Genomic DNA, 19,322 nt, shown 5'->3' on the forward strand with positions numbered 1-19,322 from the left:
AAGAGCCCATTCATTTCTTTGTAGGATGGATAGGTTCTTTTAAAGCACAGCAGAAATTGAAAAAATGATAAAAGAATGAAACAGTAGTCCACAAAAGGTAGAATGACTGAACACGAAGAAACACTCTGAGGGATACTAAAAGGCAAAGAAAACACTAGGGGAAAATAACTCTTAAATAAATATAACAAAGGGTTAGCTTCCTTAAAAGGCAAAGAACTCATATAAGTAAATAACCTCAATATTCCCAATGTAACATGGTTATAGCCACAAATAATGAATTTGGAAAAGAAGAAAAATATTAGGAAAAACAGTTAATCTTTATTGCTTGTCAATTCCATATTTGTGAATTCATCTACTTGCTAAAATTTGTAACCCTAAAATTGATATTTGTGGCACTTTCAAAGTCATTCATGGACACGCGCAGAGCAGGGAAAATTTTAGTCACTGGATGCATACATTCCCAGCTGATGTCAAAAAAGATAATGCTCTGCCTTCTTTTTTTTTAATTAATTAATTTATTTTTTAATGCTCTGCCTTCTTATTGCAGCTATCATACTATAAATGAGGATCCTTTTTGTGGTCTATTCAGTGCCACAATTTTTTATATTTTTGTGCTTTTTGTTGGTGACTTTGCTATTTAAAATGGCCCCCAGAACATAAAATGGCCCCCAAGTACTGAAACCTGTCTAGAGTTTCTAAATGCAAGAAGACTTTATATGGCTTATACAGAAAAAATACATGTGTTAAATAAGCTTCATTCAGGCATGAATTGTAGTGCTATTGGCCGTTTTGTGTTCAGTGTTAATGAATCAACAATGTATATTTTTTTTAAAATGCCTTTAAACAGAAACATGCATTAAAAAGATTATGTCATGATTTGTTGATGAAAATGTGTTGACTACAGACTGTCAGGAACCTAATTCTGTATTTTCCCTGGGAGCAATGGTTCAGTATACACTATTTCAGTGTACATAACAACCTTATACAATTAACTACCATGGATAATGAGAATTAACTCTAACACTATGGAAAATATTCACTCTCACTAGCAAAGAAAAACTGAGGGTTCTAGAGGGGAGGGGGGTGGGGGGATGGGTTAGCCTGGTGATGGGTATTAAGGCGGGCACGTACTGCATGGAGCACTGGGTGTTATACGCAAACAATGAATCATGGAACACTACATCAAAACCTAATGATGTAATGCATGGTGATTAACACAACATAATAAAAAAATTAAAAAATGCAATTAATACAAGTAAAATATATTTTTAAATGTCAAAATAGATGAACTTTTCTTAAAACTTAATCTTAATGAAAAAAATGTAGATAAGATATGCTAACATACACTGTGTAGGACAGTGGAGACTGTAAAATCATTCCATTAAAAAATGGCCTTAAAATCTTTATGCACCCTGATATACAAATCCTACTTCTAATAATTAATTCTAAAGATGTAATCAAAGATGCAGATTTGTATAGGCTCCTCTTTATTCCAACAATATTTTTAAAAGTAAAAAATTACAACTTAAATACACATTTCACAATAAGACAGTATGGTACATCTATATGTTATAAATTTAGAGATTAATGGGAAATGTCTGTTTTATCATATTAGAAAAGCAAAATATAAAACTGTATATTTAACATCCAATTTTTTTAACACCTCATTTTTAAAAAAACATGCATGTGATGGGTATATGTTACATATATGTGTGTGTTTTATATATAACCTAAAGAAGGAAAATATGACAAATAATAATACTCTAAACATTAATAGTATTTATCACTAATTGAAGTGTCTATCAAGGATTCTGTATTCTTCTTTCTAAGTGTCTTTATTTTTGGGGCACCTGGGTGGCTCAGTCATTAAGCGTCTGCCTTCAGCTCAGGTCAGGATCCCAGGGTCCTGGGATCGAGCCCCGCATCGGGCTCCATGCTCCACGGGAAACCTGCTTCTCCCTCTCCCACTCACCTGCTTGTGTTCCCTCTCTCGTTGTGTCTCTCTCTGTCAAATAAATGAATAAAATCTTAAAAATAAATAAATAAAATGAATGTCTTTATTTTCTAAAGTTTCTTCAGTATGCATATATTTTGGAGGGCATTCTGTAAGACCTATGCAGTCCTTAATAAGCTGAAGAATCAACTGTCATAGCATCAATCTGGAGATTTATTAAACTCCTGTGACACTTCCAGGGTGCATTACCACTCTGAAATCTGTCACGTTTTTTTGGCCTTTTCCAAGAGCTGAAACATCATAAATGATGCTATCTATATTATTCTTCCCATTTAAATATTTTGAGTAAAATTCTAAATCTTAGACTGTTGTAAGTTGTTGGTTTTTGCCCATCTCTCTATTTTCAGTCTTTGGGAATCACTTTGATTTAGGTAGATGTGCCACATAGAATTGCTTTTGCTTTATAATCAACCTTGAAAATTATTTTCCTTTTAATAGGCAAATTTAATACATACATTTATTAATATTATTGGCAATTTTCTCATCACTGATGTTATTTGATGTTGTGTTTTCTGTTTAAGTTTTTGTTTTGCATAAATTTTCATACAGACAAGAAATTTTATATTTTTGTTTTAGTCATTGCTTTATTGTAATATATGAGTCCTTTCTTTTTAGACATAACTATTTCTTGCCAGTTACACACATTGTTATGGATTTAGCCTGTCTTTTTCCTCCCGTCCCCCTCCTTCACATCCATTTTAATTAATGGTATTATTTTTCTTCATGTTTACCTTTGTATTGTTAATGTGCTTATATTTCTACAACTAGATTTGTGAGCTATCACATAGGAGGAATCAGTGAGATTATTTTCCTGACCACCTTCTTGCCCCCAACTCCATCCCCAAACCCCATTGATATTATTTATACTATTTCTATACTTGCTGGATATATACCATCTGCATTATATCCATTTACCCTTATGTGCACCTTTGTTTTGTCTTAGGCTTGCAGTAAAATATATTTGGGCCCTTTGCTGAGATTTCCCTCAGTGACTTCTTATTTGAAGTTTATCGTCTAGTTATTTCCTAAAAGATCTCATGCTAACAATATCCCATGAGGTCTTACATGTTCAAAACTCTTTTGTTGTAGCTTTCATGTTGCAAGGACTACTTGACTTGATGTGAAATGCTTGGCTCATATATGCTTTCCTTGAGTATATCGTTAAGTGTTCTCATCTACTTTGATTGTTTATTGTTAAGTGTAGAAAGAAATTCTGATCTATGTTGATTACAGCTGTTCTCACAGACTGTGTATAGAAAATTTAATTTAATAAATTTTATCCTCAAAATAAAGAACTATCTCTGATAGGAGGAAAGTCACAAAGAAAAACTAGGCCTCTGATAAGATAGGTGCCCTAAAGCCTATTCTTCTCTGGGGAATAGCTTCATACCAAGCTAGCAAAAACCATACAGTAGAAGCATTCACAGGATGTTAACTAAAATCATGTTTGATTCTTCTGTATTTAGATATTTAGCATGAAAAAGATTTATCAAAGAATCTCAGTTGTAAAATTTGGCCATTAAGTATAAATTCTGGCTGATAGTATCATCATGCGAAATACATCTTTAAATACAATACACTGGCAACAAATATTTCCTCTCTAGCAGACAAGTTGTTGAACTATTTTTGTGGCAGCGTACATTCCTATAAAAAATTAAAAGCTTCTGTTAGGAACATCTGTTTATGTAGATAAATTGACAGGCCAATTGACATCTACCCAAGAGTTTTGAAAGAACTCAAGGGTAAAATTAGGAAACCACTGGCCAAAATGCACAAACTGCAATTATAAACAACTACATTACTGGGGAGATAGAGAATTTTTTAATCAGATTTTTCATACAAACAAGAATGCAAAAACCATCTTAGAGGACTGCAGTGACTCTCTTAATAATACCCCTGCTTCTAGATGACATTCCTATAATTGAGCCCAGACATACCACACTGGGTTCTATTCCTCAAATATCATTTTGTGTAACAATCCCTGTCTCAAAAACCCACTTACTGAATAAAAGTCAGATTTCTTAGTATTTAACACCCTATTCAGTATGATACCAATCTATTTCTCCAATTAAATCCCTCATCATTTTTCTCTCAGACTAGACCTCTTGGAAAGGTCTAATCATTGCCCATGGAGCATATAAAACACAGTTCTGTCTCCGCTTATATCCTTTTCTATTTCCTATCCCTAAATTACCCTTTTGGATTTCATGCCATCTCCTCCCCTCTCTCTGTGAATATACATCATTTCATTGAATGGTCAATACAAATCTTACAACTTCTGCGAAACTTTGCCCAAGTTTTGCCACTCTTCCTTGAAATTCTGTAAGTCCTGTTGCAGTGGAGACAAGCAGATGCTAGATTTGGAAAAGAATTAATTAGATTTGTGAGCTATCACATAGGAGGACTCAGTGAGTTTGGACTTATATATTATGTTTTTAAATTTTAGAGCAAAAGAAAGGCAATAAAATTTCTAAACTTTTAATTTGGTACCATATTAATCAAATAATGACCAACAAGGGTTTAAGAACCAAAGGATATTTAAATTAAGAAATCCATGTTTATATTTTACTGCCTCAACAGGTCAAAGAATAGTTATATCCAAAGATATGAAAATAGTTGATAAATGTATAATTTCTGATAATAGCTCTTAACAAACTGGGAATAGAAGGGTACTTCATCAGCATTTATCCCAAAGCTACTGTAGGTAATAAAATCATTGGTGATTTTTGTGAAGCTATTTCCTTTTTTTTTTTTTTAAGATTTTTATTTATTTATTTGACAGAGAGAGACACAGCAAGAGAGGGAACACAAGCAGGGGGAGTGGGAGAGGGAGAAGCAGGCTTCCCGCGGAGCAGGGAGCCCGATGCAGGACTCGATCCCAGGACTCTAGGATCATTACCTGAGCTGAAGGCAGATGCTTAACAACTGAGCCACCCAGGCACCCTGAAGCTATTTCTGTTAGGTGAGGAACAAGATAAGAATGCTGCCAACACAACTTTTAAAAACTTTTTTTTTGGAAGACCTGACAATAATATAAAAAGAATAAAAATAAGAAATTAATGTATCCTAAAGGAGATGATAAACATAATTATTTGCAGGTGATAAAATTTTCTGCCTAGGAATCCCAAGAATATTACTAAAAATATACTATATATTAAAAATAAATAAGCAAAATGTAACAACTCTCTTTTGTGTTAGTGAAAAAATAATTGCAAAATATAGATTAAAATTATAATGTGATAATTTAATGCAATTGAAATAAAAATCAATAAAGAAACAGTAAAGGCTTTGGTAGAAAAAGCTGTGATGGCATGAAGATACCCATTCACTCAAATAACAAAACATCAGCTTAATCAAAGAAATACCATTGTTTTGTCTAGAGGGTAAAAATAAAAGTAATTATACGCAGCACAGAAATAAACAAAGACCACTCAAATGAGAATAAGCAGTATCTCTTCAGAGTTGTGTAGCAGGAGAGTCAGCCACCATCACTTTGATTTGGCCGAGGAGGCAGGAAAGCTTTATGGTGGAAAAAAGGGAAAGCTTCAGGTGTACCCCAACTGGAGGCTGTTGGCATGGAGAAGTTGTAGGCAGGCTAACAAAAGGCAGGGCTTCCCATGTCCTTTGGTAGGGATACATGTTTGGCTTTCTCTGGTTGGTCCTAAGTTGAAAGCAGGGGCACAAATTAGGGAAGCTGTCAGTTTTTAATCAAGTCCTGGTCTTTGGGGGCTGGTTATTTGGCTTCTGAGACTGGTTCTTAGACAGAGTGGTCTGACTTTCTACAGGTCTGACTTGTTGATAGTAGGTTGACTTCCTGGAATGATTGCTGCAGATTATGGGTCAGAATTCTATTTTTCTATATTGTCCGGCCATGCTCTGGTTGTATATTTAGTCTCTCACCAGTGTCACAATATATTACTAGAAATAGGACACACTTACACTATCAACAAGTGTGCAGATCAATAACATTTCAGGAAGACAATGTGGTATTACACATTGTGAACCTTAAAGCCATGCATACATTTTGGCGTAGTAATTCTATATCAAAATTATGCTAAAGTAATTATTGATGATGCACATATAAGGATACTTATTGCAGCACCATTTAAAATAATTAAAAAATAAGGCAGTAAAGCTAATGTCCATCAGTGGAAAGAGGAGAAGGCTGGGCTGAATAAATCAAGCTAATCTATAATTAAAATACCATGCATTTACTAAAAATCATGTAAAATTATTTATTGGCAAGAGAATAGTTTAAAGAATATACATAAATTTTATAAATAGTCTAAAAAAGCAAACCACAAAATGTCATTATAGATAAAAAATGAAGGGAAGGAAGGAAAGAAGGTTATTAAAATAAATTGTAGAAGGAAAGTAATCCTCTTTGGGCCCTAATAGCTAAAATAGAGTTTTACTATTTACCAGCACACTTCTAAGAGTTTTACCAGTATGAATTCACTTAATTTTCATCACAACCTTATAAGGAAGGTTCTCATTTTACAGATGAGGAATCTCAAATCCAGAAAGATTTATTTATTTATTTATTTTTAAGATCTTACTTCTTTCTTTCTTTTAGAGAGAGAGGGGGTGTGCGCGAGCAGAGAGAGAGGGAGAGAAGCAGACTCCTTGCTGAGCATGGAGCCTGATATGAGGCTTAATCCCACAACCCCCAGATCATGACCAGAGCTGAAACCAAGAGTCAGACGCTTAGCTGACTGAGCCACCCAGGCACCCCCGGAAGGATTTAAAAACTTGCCAAAACTTGCCAAAATTACAGAATAAGTAAATAATGGAGTTGGAATTTGAACTTTTGTTGTCTGACTCTAGATCCCACCATGTAATTTTTCTCCTGCATGCTTGCTGATGTTGACCAAGTGTTCTGCAGTGTTTATTAACTTCATCCTCCTTTAGGATGATGAAACATATCCTTTAAAGGATATGTTTTGATTGAACATAAAGACTTTTTATCATTTCAAACATATGATGTTGATGTTCTTCCCATTTATTTCCCATGAGTAGGAATCTCACTAAAAATATATTTTTTTCTGATTGCTCTCTACCTTTAGCATAAATAATAGCAGTAAAAATTAGAGAATTTATGGAATTTGCATTTAATAATTGTACATGTGTTTAAAATTAAAGGACATTATCCCTAGTACACAGTAATTACTAAGATTATAATAAAAGATAAATAATAATTAAATAATAGAAGAATAAACTGTAGTTTATAATAATAGTTAACTAATAAACCAATGCCTGTAGAATGCCTGTCACAGTAGCATAGCATATTATTGATATATACAACTTCTGGCGATATTTTGAAGTGTAAATTATCATAACATACATATATGCAATTATATATACTTACCAAATTAAAAAAGAAAAGAAAAGCACAGTGGTCACTTGTCCTTGATTTATACTTTTTTTGTTGATACACTGGACAACTGGGGAATGACTAGCAAATATCTTTTTTCTTTTGTGCTAATTTTATTTAATCATAGGTATTTTATGCCATTATCTAAAGGCACAAATTTTTTTTGCAGTTTTTTTCACTAATATCAAAGATAGGATTGTAAAGAAATATTACTGTATGCTCTAGGGATTGTAAAAAGGTTAGAAAAATATACCACATGATAAAGTAATTATTCTCAGAAACTGATAGCATTTTGGGAAGAGGGAAAACATGCATTCTCAAATACATTTATAACCATGTATTTAAGTTTTATGATCTCTCTAGTTTAAGTTAGCTTAATAATTTTAATATATTAATACTTTTATGAACTGATTAAACTTCTGTAATTCAAAATATTTTATTTGTTATATTACCTAAAGAAGCTCAAGGGAGTAAAATATTTAATTATAAGACGTTTATAGTAGATAAATTACTTAATTTTAAAAATGAAGTACTGTAAAATAGAAAGAATTCTAATAGAAAATAATATAAAGAACTATCCAATGAAAGTGCACAGTTTAAATCAAATAAGCAATACCAATTCACAGTTACAATTTTGTCTTACCTACATAGGATTTCATGACAAAAATTGGACATAAATTGTATTTTTAAATTAATCTTGGAAAAATTAAGTCAATGATGCTAGAATAAAGCACTACTTATTGTTTCAAATGACATTAAAAATTGCTACAGTAGGGTGCCTGGGTGGCTCATATGGTTAAGCGACTGCCTTTGGCTCAGGTCATGATCCTGGAGTCCCAGGATCGAGTCCCACATCCAGCTCCCTGCTCAGCAGGGAGTCTGCTTCTCCCTCTGACCCTCTTCCCTCTCATGCTCTCTCTCTTTCAAATAAATAAATAAAATCTTTAAAAAAAAATTGCTGCAGTAGGTGGTGCGAATCTCGGGTCATAAATATAGATTTATAATATGTTCTGACACCTAGTTCCTCTCCCATTCAAGTGGAAGAAAATCCCACCTTCCACTTTTTAGTGTTCTCCACAGTTATGAGGATCACGTGGTCCTAGAAAATAGTCATGGCAAGTAATACAATATTTTTCAAACTTTTTGAATGAAAGTGAAATAAAATATTTATAAAATAATATTTATTCTACCAGAGTTGTCAGACTCTGTTAATTTATTTTAACTTTTTCTAATTTAATGAAAAATTCTGCTTATAACCCACATATGCAATGCATATGACCTACTAAATGTTTATGACCCACAGTTTGAAAATCAGTGCTCAAATGGAGTCCGATTTCCCCCACTGATCTCACCACATCTTAGCGCACAGTGATCCCTTGACATCTTACAGTGGTGTGCTTCCTTCCCTTTTGTCGGGTAAAAGAATATTTACTGAGGCAAGAAATCCCAGTGCTTACGGTTCATTCACCTGAGATATACCTGAGTTCCTACTGCCTAATTTCTTAGAAATGCAATCAAATATTTTATTTCATTTCACTCACCAGACCAGGGGAAGTGCCTTTCCCTACCTCCCACTTCTCACACAACCAGTCTTCACCACACGTTTACAGAACCTGTAACAGCCCTTCTTTCTGGGATTTGGCTTTTACAAAACATTTGACACACGAGATTCACATGTGCAAAATTATTGAGACAAATCATTATAAAGTAGCTTACCTACTGAAAGCGGGGCTACAGGAAAATATGTGAATGAACTGTTGATATGAAGATATCAACCAGAATTTGAGTAATTCAGTCATTTGAATTTTCTAGGGCTTAAGTCTCCACTTTCATTATGAGGTTTGTGAACTCTCTAATAATCGATTTTAGCAATTTTGCATGATTCTATCATTCTGAGTAGCTTAAGACCATATATATATTTAGCTCCTTCCATTTATTGATAGAAATTGACTCTCTATTCATATGTTAAATAATGACTAAACAGCAGCTAAAAATACTCATAATTTATAGAATCAACCATAATTTACATGAAATCTTACTAGTGTCGGGCGCCTGTGTGGCTCAGTTGGTTAAGTGACTGCCTTCGGCTCAGGTCATGATCCTGGAGTCCCGGGTTCGAGTCCCGCATCAGGCTCCCTGCTCAGCGGGGAGTCTGCTTCTCCTTCTGACCCTCCCCCTCTCATGCTCTATCTCATTCTCATGCTCAAATAAATAAAATCTTAAAAAAAAAAGAAATCTTACTAGTGTCCATGTAACTTTGAGCCAGTTAGTTAGGCATACTGATGCTTAATTTTGTATATATAAGTTGGGAAAATATACCTCTCCCAAGGGGTCAGTAATTTAGAAGATTAAATATATAAGATTCCTACTGCAGTATTTGTGAACTAAACGAATGATAACCTCCTCCTCCTGTTTATCACCATAGTTATCATTAACCTCATCATAATCATAAACATTATTATCTATTTATATAATCAACAAACATCTTTTTTCTCTTTTTTTTAAGATTTATTTATTTATTTGAGAGAGAGGGGGGAGAGAGAGATTGCAAGAGAGTGGGGGGAGGGGCAGAGGGAGAGAATCTTCAAGCACACTCCTGGGTGAGTGAGGAGCCCCACTCTGAGTTCAGTTCCATGACCCATGAGTTCATGACCTAAGCCAAAACCAAAAGTGGAACATTCAGTGGACTGGGCCACCCAGGCACCCCACATTTATTTTTTTCTTACACATATCAAGAATGGTATTGGGCTAATAATAATATTAGTGCTTAAGATATGAATGAAATTATACCCAAAAGTCAAATCCACAATCACAAGTCAAAATACTGTTCTATCTAAGAAAGATAAACTATATTTTGGAATGCCTGATCAACACAGTAAGGCTAAGATCAATTATTTAAAGAATTCACTCTCAGGATCTAACTTCTCTTTGAAGATCAGGCCAAAAGCCTGGATCACCATTTTCCAAATTGTGTTTGAGGGAACTATAGTCATAAAGGATGTACCTGGGGAAAACAGCAGGATCCCATGATAAAATAAATTGGGAAACACTGCATTATATTTCCTTTGGAAATTCATAATGCATGGTAGTATATTAATATCTCTGATAAATTTTTCAGTGAAAAATGTTTTAACTATATTTATCCCTACAGCATTAATAAAACATTTTGACATCCTTTGGAACCAGTGTTATGTAAAGGTACCTAATTGTTACCCAACAAATGATCAGTAAAATAAATTAGACACATCTACATAAGAACTATATAAATTTTAAAACATTAGGTCACTAAAGAAGTTTTACAAATATAAGTCATCATATCAGTGGACATGTGTGTGTATGTGTATGTGTATACATACATTAAACTTGTAAATCAGTTATTTTTGAGAAGTGGGATGACTGATGATTTTATTTTTAAAATACTTTTTTCAAAGAAATAAAATACTTTTGTCAGCAATTCTGATTCTCTGCATTGAATAAACATTTCCTATATAATCAGGAAAATTAACAAATATGCTATGAACTTATTGTAATTTATCTTATTGCCAGTTAAAATCTAATCTTAGTAATTATTATACATGTGCTAGTATGAGGGTTGTTAGAGAACACAATATGAATTTTATGAATGAATAACAATTATCTAAATATTTAGTATTTGCATGATTAAAAACCGATGACTTTCATTGTCTATTATTCATAAAGAGAGCAGTGATTTTTTTAGCAATCCCCACATTCTAGACATTATACAATTTGAAGCCAACTTAAAGTATTAATCCATGAGTCTCAGGTAGTTACTAATTAACTATAGCACTGGCTTAATCACATAGATAAGTTGCCAACTTAAATATGACATAACCATGAGGTACACATGATGATAAAACACACTGACTATATGATTAACTGAAATTTAAGCACATTTGAGTTTCTTGTGTGACAGAAAAAACAAACAGGAAATCATTCCCGTTTATATTAACTAAGATTTAACTCATTAAAAATCCATTTGATTCAATTTTATTTTAATTAACCTTGTGGTATTATTTATCTTTAGTAGAGATTAAATAGAGCTGGTTATTTTTCCCTGGAAAAGAAAATTTACATCAACTTTGTGGTGCTTAAACATAAAAATAACAAAACATTAACTGTAATAAAAAAGATTTAAATGTCTATCTTTTTATATAGCTCAGTAAATCAAATGAGATGGACTATGTTGCCAGCAATTGATAGAAATTCACTCTCTATTCATAATCAACAATATTTATGGAGTGCCCAGAATTTTGCATTTCCCAGAAGTGTATAGGACAATAGCAATGTTTATGTTTATTTTCCTGTAATTCTTTCACATCTTCTTTCTTTAAGGCATGTAATCATTCTAGGAAGGATATGAGATTTTTCACAGCTGTTCAGTTCAGCACACACACACACACACACACACACACACACACACACACACAATACCTCAGAGCAAAATTCAATTTTTAAAAAAAAAAATTCAGTTCTGTAACACGGACATAAAAGTATGTCTTACATATTTTAGATAATGAAGAATTTTGCACTGATATTCTCAATCAGTGGGTGCTTCTTACCTCAGCAGCCTGTTAGCTTTTTTCATCACTGCCTTGAAACTGAAAGAAAATCAAAAGAAAAAATGGCACTCTGCTCCTCTGATAATATTTAGAATTGCCATTAATGGGGAAAGATATTTGAGACAGTTGTCTTCTACTATTCTTCTTTTCTCCAATATGTAAGATTAAGCGAGTGTGAGTGTGTGTGTGTGCACGCACGCATGTGTGTATCACCATCAGGGAAAGAAGTCAGGAGGCATCATTCCTACAACACAAGAATCAGAATCAATCTTCTTTGTGAAGGACTTGAACTTTGGACTAAAGTGTAAATCAACATTGAACAAAAATAATAGAAATCCAAGAAGTGAAGTAATTTTGCAAGACCACTTCCCTGCTCTAAATAAGTTTAAGTTCCACTGCCCAAAGAAATTTACTCCAGAGCATTTGTAGTACTATACAGACAAAGAGATGTCAGTTACTCTTAAGAAACCACAAACTTTCAGAAGAATGGAGCCACAGAAAAATTTTAATTTATAGGAAGAATAAAAAGAGGGGTTCTGAAAAGAAACAAGCCAATGAGACTTGCTGCTAATTTTAGATAAGATTTTGTTTTTTCACTGTGGTGAGAACAACTTAATATGAAACTTACCTTCTTAACAAATTTTTAAGTGCACAATACAGTACTGTTAAATATACACATAGGGTTGTACCTCCAGTCTTTAGAATGTATTCATCTTATATAACTGAAACTAAGATTTGATTTGATTTAGATTTATTTACTTTTTTTATTTATTTTAGAGAGAGAGAGTGGCAGGGGGGAGGCACAGAGGGAGAAGGGAGAGAGAATCTCAAGCAGATTCCCCACTGAGTGCAGAGCCCAATCCCAGGATCCTCACATCATGACCTCACCTGAAATCAACTGTTAGACACTTAACCGAATGAGCCACCCAGATGCCCCTGAAACTAAGATTTTAAAATGAATTAATAAAAGGATAAATTGTGAGCACTTTGAAAGGAGTAAAATTCATGAGGACCAAAGAGCATATTCACTAGGAGTAAGTAACTTCAGAGAGGCTTGTTAACTCTTTTTGCCAAGGTTTCTAGATTAATACATCAAAGAACTATGGTAAAAACAGCTTATCTTAATTTCAGCAAAAGATTTCATATGATTTTTTACATAAGGGAGAAGATTTGGTGAATAAGCTTTTTCAGAGAGGTAGATTAGTAGACTGATTTACTTAGAAAAGAGGCATCTTTGCACATTTTGTAAGGGCTCAGTCTCAACTTTTTCTTGATTCATTATCAGGCAGATGTTTGTCACATGACTGCTATATACCAATCCATATGCTAAACACCTAGAAAAGGGGCCTTTAGCATCAAGTGGGAGACTTGGCCATAATCAGGAAACTGCAGTGTTGGGGTGTCTACAGATGAAAGTGGAGAGGATTCAAAGAAAGATCTACAGAATATCAGCTCCTGAACTGAATTGTTGACTAAAAGCAAAGTTAAGATTACTTGGAAACTAAGAAGAGGGCAATTAGCAAGTGCAAAGGAAATAGACAAGAAGATTTATGGTTCACTCGGAAAATTACAAGCAAGGCATAAAGCAAGGGGGAATGTGCTAAAGATATGAGCCTGGTATTATAAGGATTCAGAAGAAAAAGTGAAATGTAAGCCATGCTGAGAAGTTTACACTTCATCTTAACAGCTATAAGAAAATATTTAAAAGATGGTAAAGATGGTATTTATCAACTTGAAAGATTAATTGGTTGGAAGGGACGTGAAGATGGGAAGTAGGAAAATGTAAAGAATGTATTGCAGTCAGGCATTCAGGTAGAAATTAAAGTCATGGCATTAAGGATTAAGAGAAGGAGACATCTTTTAAAAAGAGTAATTGATGATTCATCCAATAACTATTGAGCATTTACCATATTTACTGGGTTAGGCACTAGGGCTTCAGTGTATCAGTGAGTGTCACTGAATGTCACTGATTCAATTTTTGCCAGGTGATAAGTGCTTGTCAGGTGCCAGGCACTGTTCCGAGGGCATATTCTCATGTTATCTAATTCTGTTTTAGTTCTCATACCAACCTGTGAGGCCCATACTATAATCCCCAGACATGGAGATGCGGGAAAAGAAGCTCAGAGTTGTAAGGGATTTGTCCAAGATCACCAATGATGTAGAGATGAGGCAAATCTGGCCCCAAAGACTCCATCTGTTTTTGTTTTTTGTTTTTTGTTTTTTAATCACTGAGGAAAGTTTGAGAGATGCTAACACAAAGATTTTATCAATCAGGTTTTCAGTCAGTGAAAGGGAATCCGGATATTCCATTATGGACAGATAACAAATTTGTTTAAAAGGTGACTGAGGAGCACAGAGGACAGAAAATGAATGGGAGGCAGTCCAGAGATTAGCCAGAATTTCAAGAAACTATCAGCACTCCTAGAACTATAAAGAGAAGAGGGACCCTTAGCCACAGCTGAGGAGTCAGGACTATTCTACCTGAAGCTGGAACCGCAAAGCAGTGGTAGCCATTTTGAAAGACAAAGGAAGGAGGTATTTCTCCTGGTTTCTCCCAGTCTTCTAACTGTCCTCCAGTCCTTGTCCCACCAATGTCTTCCAATGGCTAAACCAGGCCAGAGCAGAAGCAAGCTGGTAAGAGAAACACAGAAAAGGAGGATATAGCATTGCCCCTCCACCCACCCAAGGCAGACACTTGTGTGCTTCTTCATGGAGTTTGGCCTTTATCCATAGGTTTTTGAGAATGTATTAATTTTCCTAAAATAGTGAAAAGTAGGTTAAGATTTTTGGTTTAGATAGATGACATCCCAGTTGCAGCATGGATAAAGGAATTGGAGAAAGCAAGACTGCAACCAGAGAAGCCAGCTAGAAGACTTTTGCATTAGTTCAGAAAAGACAGTGAACTCACATGCTATGGGACATCATTAACCCAGAAAGGGTATAGGGGAGCAGGAGCAGATTAGGCTGAGGAGAGAAGGTCATTGATTTGGGAAAATACTAAATTTAAAGCGTTCCAAAGGAGGACTGCTGAGTAGGGAGTCTGTGACTTGACTTGTCAGAGGGAACATTTGTCTTTGAAAGCCATTGGTTAATAGAGCTAGTAGTTAAAGCCATGGGTGTGGTTGAGACAATTTAGAGGGAAAAGAGAAATATATAATGTCAAGATGTCCCCAGAATTATATCATCAATTCTAACTAGTGTGAGGAAAATCAAGTAATAAACCTCTCTGTAACATTTTGTAAAAATACGGCTTATATGGATCAGTGGGCATAGAGCAATGGAGGTGAGCTAAGTGGTCTGTGAAGGGTTCTCTTTTGTCCATTTAGTGCCACTAATGTGCAGTGAGCCAAGTAAAAGCAGGAAGCCCAAAGAAACTGGATAAATTGCAGCCTTTTAAAACAGGTAACAGGGTAGCTATCAAATGGGAAGAGTGCGTGAAATATCTATTCTAAAAATTAAAGTCCCCTTTGAAATTTCAGATTTTACTATTATTCAACAGATGTGTATTTCTTTATATAAACTAAATAATACCTGTACTTTGTCCTTTAGATAATGAACACGTTCTATAGAGATGCTTTAATTCATATCTTGATAGAATCAGTTAATACAAATCAAGAATTTATCAAAGGGATTTTATATATGTATATAAACATGTGTTAATATATGTGCATCTGAGTATATGCCATTAAAGAAGTTTGCCTGGAACAATAATAGGTACTGATTTGAAATGCCTCACAATAATCTGAAGCAGATATGTGATATATGCAAGAAGTTATAAAGGAAACATTTCTCAGTTCAAAACACTTTAAATATCTCATACAAGTAACACCTGAAAATTACTGAAAAAAATGTAGAAACCTATATAATTGTAATCACAATAGTAAAAACCAGAAATTTGTCTGATTACTTGATGAATCACAGAACACTTTAAAAATAACTGGGAAATCATCGGCCGAAGAAAACACCCTTTTCCATCAGAACAATTTTAAAATACGCTAATATGCAAGTTATTTATACACACTCACCCATACATATATTTTAAGAACTACTCAGTATCTCAAAAGCAATCACAAAATCAGTCTTTAGCTTAATCTTCATCTGCATTTTAATGATTTCAAAATACAGCCACATTATAGGGCCTGAGGTTGCATATTGCTACATTACTAGTTTCATAGCATTGTGGCTTTCCTTCTTAGTAGCAATAAATTCTAGTAAACAGAGCCATTAACAGCATTTTTATAGGGTCAGATGGAGCTATGGCACTAGAAGTGTGGTGCTAAGTAAAATTTGAAAGCTACTATGTTATACTCAACTATTTACTAAGACATTAAAATCAGGTCTTCTCAGGGATATTTGAATGTTTTTCATGATCTTTTCTCCCCTTGACAGTTCTCTGGCTTTTATGTGACAATTTGGGGGTAAAAAAAAAGATTACCTAAGGTTTCACAAAGTTTGAAGTTCTCATTAAAATATGAGCTTTATAAAAGAATATGGCACTCTAAATAAAAATAATTAAACTAGGTGATGAGTAAAACTGCTCATGATCATATTTAGAAATATCTGTGTTATGTTAATAATTTGAATAAAGGTAATAATGATTTTGAATTCTGTCATAACATGGAGAATCTTTGATCAGTACAATTCAACAAAACTGGGATTCCCTAGTTCTCCAAGAATGCGTTAAAGATTAGTTTTGTCTTAATAAAGTAAAATACCAATATAATATTACACTATAAAGACCATCCTTTAGTTCAGAAAATTGTTCTTTACCCACCTATGCATCTTTTTAGGTTGCAAAAACATAATAAGTTTTATTACGCATGTATCATTTTATATGAGCATAAAAAATGAAAAAAGTTATATAAATTTAAATTTTCTATTTTGACTTTTACTTTGAGTGCATAAAAATAACATTCCTTGAAACAATAGATTATATAATTATATTCTGAATATCTAACAATATCAATTAAGTTTTAACATAATTTGGAAAGAGACTAGTGTTGAAAACAAATCTGGTTCTTTATTACTAGTGATATGGAAGATTATTTTACTTGTTTGTAGGCAGACATGTTTTATGTAAGCAAAATGTGTTTATTTTAATAAAAATTAGAAAAAAGAGTCAAGTGCTTGCTTTAGCAACACATATACTAAAATATTGGAAAAATACAGAGAAGATCTTGCACAAGGATGACACGCAAATTCATGAAGCATTCCATGTTTTAAAAAAAGAAAAAAGTCAAATTTTATATACATGATGTCATAGCTACTATTATTTGGGTTTGAATATAAGTTTTGGAAATGAAGTTGACTTAAAATAATACTAAATAGTAGCAAAAATGGCACACAGATAGGATAAAAATCTTGCAAGTGATATGTGAATAACTGATATTGGAGAAACATGGATGTAGTCCATTCCCTCCGCAATATTATAAAAGAAACTGAGGTCTAGAGAGATTAGATGATTCACACAATTTGACAAAACTCTTAAGTAAAAGAGCAAGTCAGAATACCTGCCTCCTAGAACCAGTACCTTCTGCTATACTAGGATAAACCACCTCCCCTCTACCACCCCCTTGATAATTACATTAATCGGGATAGAATTGAGTGTACAAATTATGAATGCACTCATATAACTAACTCTTTAAGGAAAATTTTAGATAATGCTTTAAGCCATCAACTCAAAACAAAACTGCCCAGAGGTACATAGGTACATACCCTAGCACTTTCTAAAAACAAAAGGAATAACGCATTGTCTTAAATCACCTAGGTAGTTTTTTTGTTTTGTTTTTATTCCAGGTGCCCATTTTTGTGGATGCACTTTTTTTTTAAGATTTTACATATTTATTTGACAGAGAGAGACACAGAGAGAGAGGAAACACAAGCAGGGGAGTGGGAGAGGGAGAAGCAGGCTTTCCACCAATGCAGGCTCTATCCCAGGGTCCTAGGATCATGACCTGAGCCTAAGGCAGGTGCTTAACGACTGAGCCACCCAGGCGCCCCACCTAGGTAGTTTTTTATTATGAGAGTGAGTGTTCATTTTTCACTCAATTTTGACAAAACTGTTCTTATATTAATTTTCTTACTAAATTAAAGTTTTAAATAAACATTTATTTAAAATCTGACTTCCCATCTTTTTACCTCTTTTGTTCTGGTACCTTTGTATGACATTCCATACATAAATATTTCAAATAATGGTCAACTTGAATATAATTTACATACACTTATTCTTGAAATGTATTACTTAAGCATAATGATTTTGGTTGTGCTTACATTATTAATAGGTATTCTCCCTAAAGCGAATGCAAGGCTAAAATTTCAATAGGTGGCTGATAACATTTGTCCTGCATTTTCTATTAAACGTTTCCCCATGGATCCTAGAGAAATTCTTTATAAGATAATTTAAAAGTATTTTGCTCTTTGTATTCTCTTCTGGAGGATTTATAATAATCTATACTTTCATTAAGATTCTCTCAGGTTGTACAAGACTTTTACATAACCATAAGTTTTGATAATTCATTCCCATATAGTAGAAATTAGTGTTAAATGTCAAAGAGGGTACTTCCTATGTTCTCCTCTAAGGATTTTAATGGTTTCCTGTCTCACATTTAGGTCTTTAATCCATTTCAAATTGATTTTTGTGTATGGTATAAGCAAGTGGTGCAGTTTCATTCCTCAGCATGTTGCTGTCCAGTTTTCCCAACACCATTTATTGAAGAGACTTTTTTCCATTGAACATTCATTCCTGCTTTGCGGAAGATTAGTTGACCATATAGTTGTGGGTCCATTTCTGGGTTTTCTATTCTATTCCATTGATCTATGTGTCTGTTATTGTGCCAGTACCAATACTGTCTTGATCACTACAGCTTTGTAATATAACCTTAAGTCCAGAATTATGATGCCTCCAGTTCTGCTTTTCTTTTTCAAGATTGCTTTGGCTAATCAGGGTTTTTGTGGTAATATACATATTTTAGGATTATTTGTTCTAGTTCTGTGAAAAATGTTGATGGTACTTTGATAGAAATCACATTAAATACATAGATTGCTTTGGGTAATATAGACATTTTAACAATATTTGTTCTTCCAATCCATGGGCATGGAATATTTTTCCATTTTTTTATATCATCTTCATTTCTTTCATCAGTGTTTTATAGTTTTCAGAGTACAGATCTTTTGGTTAGGCTTATTCCTTTGTTACTTAATGTTTTTTTGGTGCAATTGTAGATGGGATTGATTCCTTGATTTCTCTTTCTGCTGCTTCATTATCATTGGTGGGAATACAAAGTGAATACAAAGTTTGAACAAACAACAGTTTTCCAGCATCTTGTGAAGTTAAACATATACTTAAGGATGACCC

General features: G+C 33.7%; 1 pseudogene; it reads left to right on the forward strand.

Annotated features, from left to right (window-relative positions):
- Positions 1-17,091: 17,091 nt before the first annotated feature.
- LOC114210706 (U6 spliceosomal RNA) lies at positions 17,092-17,190 on the forward strand (annotated as a pseudogene).
- The last annotated feature ends 2,132 nt before the right edge of the window (positions 17,191-19,322 follow it).

The sequence above is a fragment of the Eumetopias jubatus genome, unplaced genomic scaffold (assembly GCF_037043125.1).
Source record: "Eumetopias jubatus isolate StellerSeaLion01/CBP00866 unplaced genomic scaffold, mEumJub1_p1.0 scaffold_14, whole genome shotgun sequence".
Taxonomy (NCBI): Eukaryota; Metazoa; Chordata; class Mammalia; order Carnivora; family Otariidae; genus Eumetopias; species Eumetopias jubatus.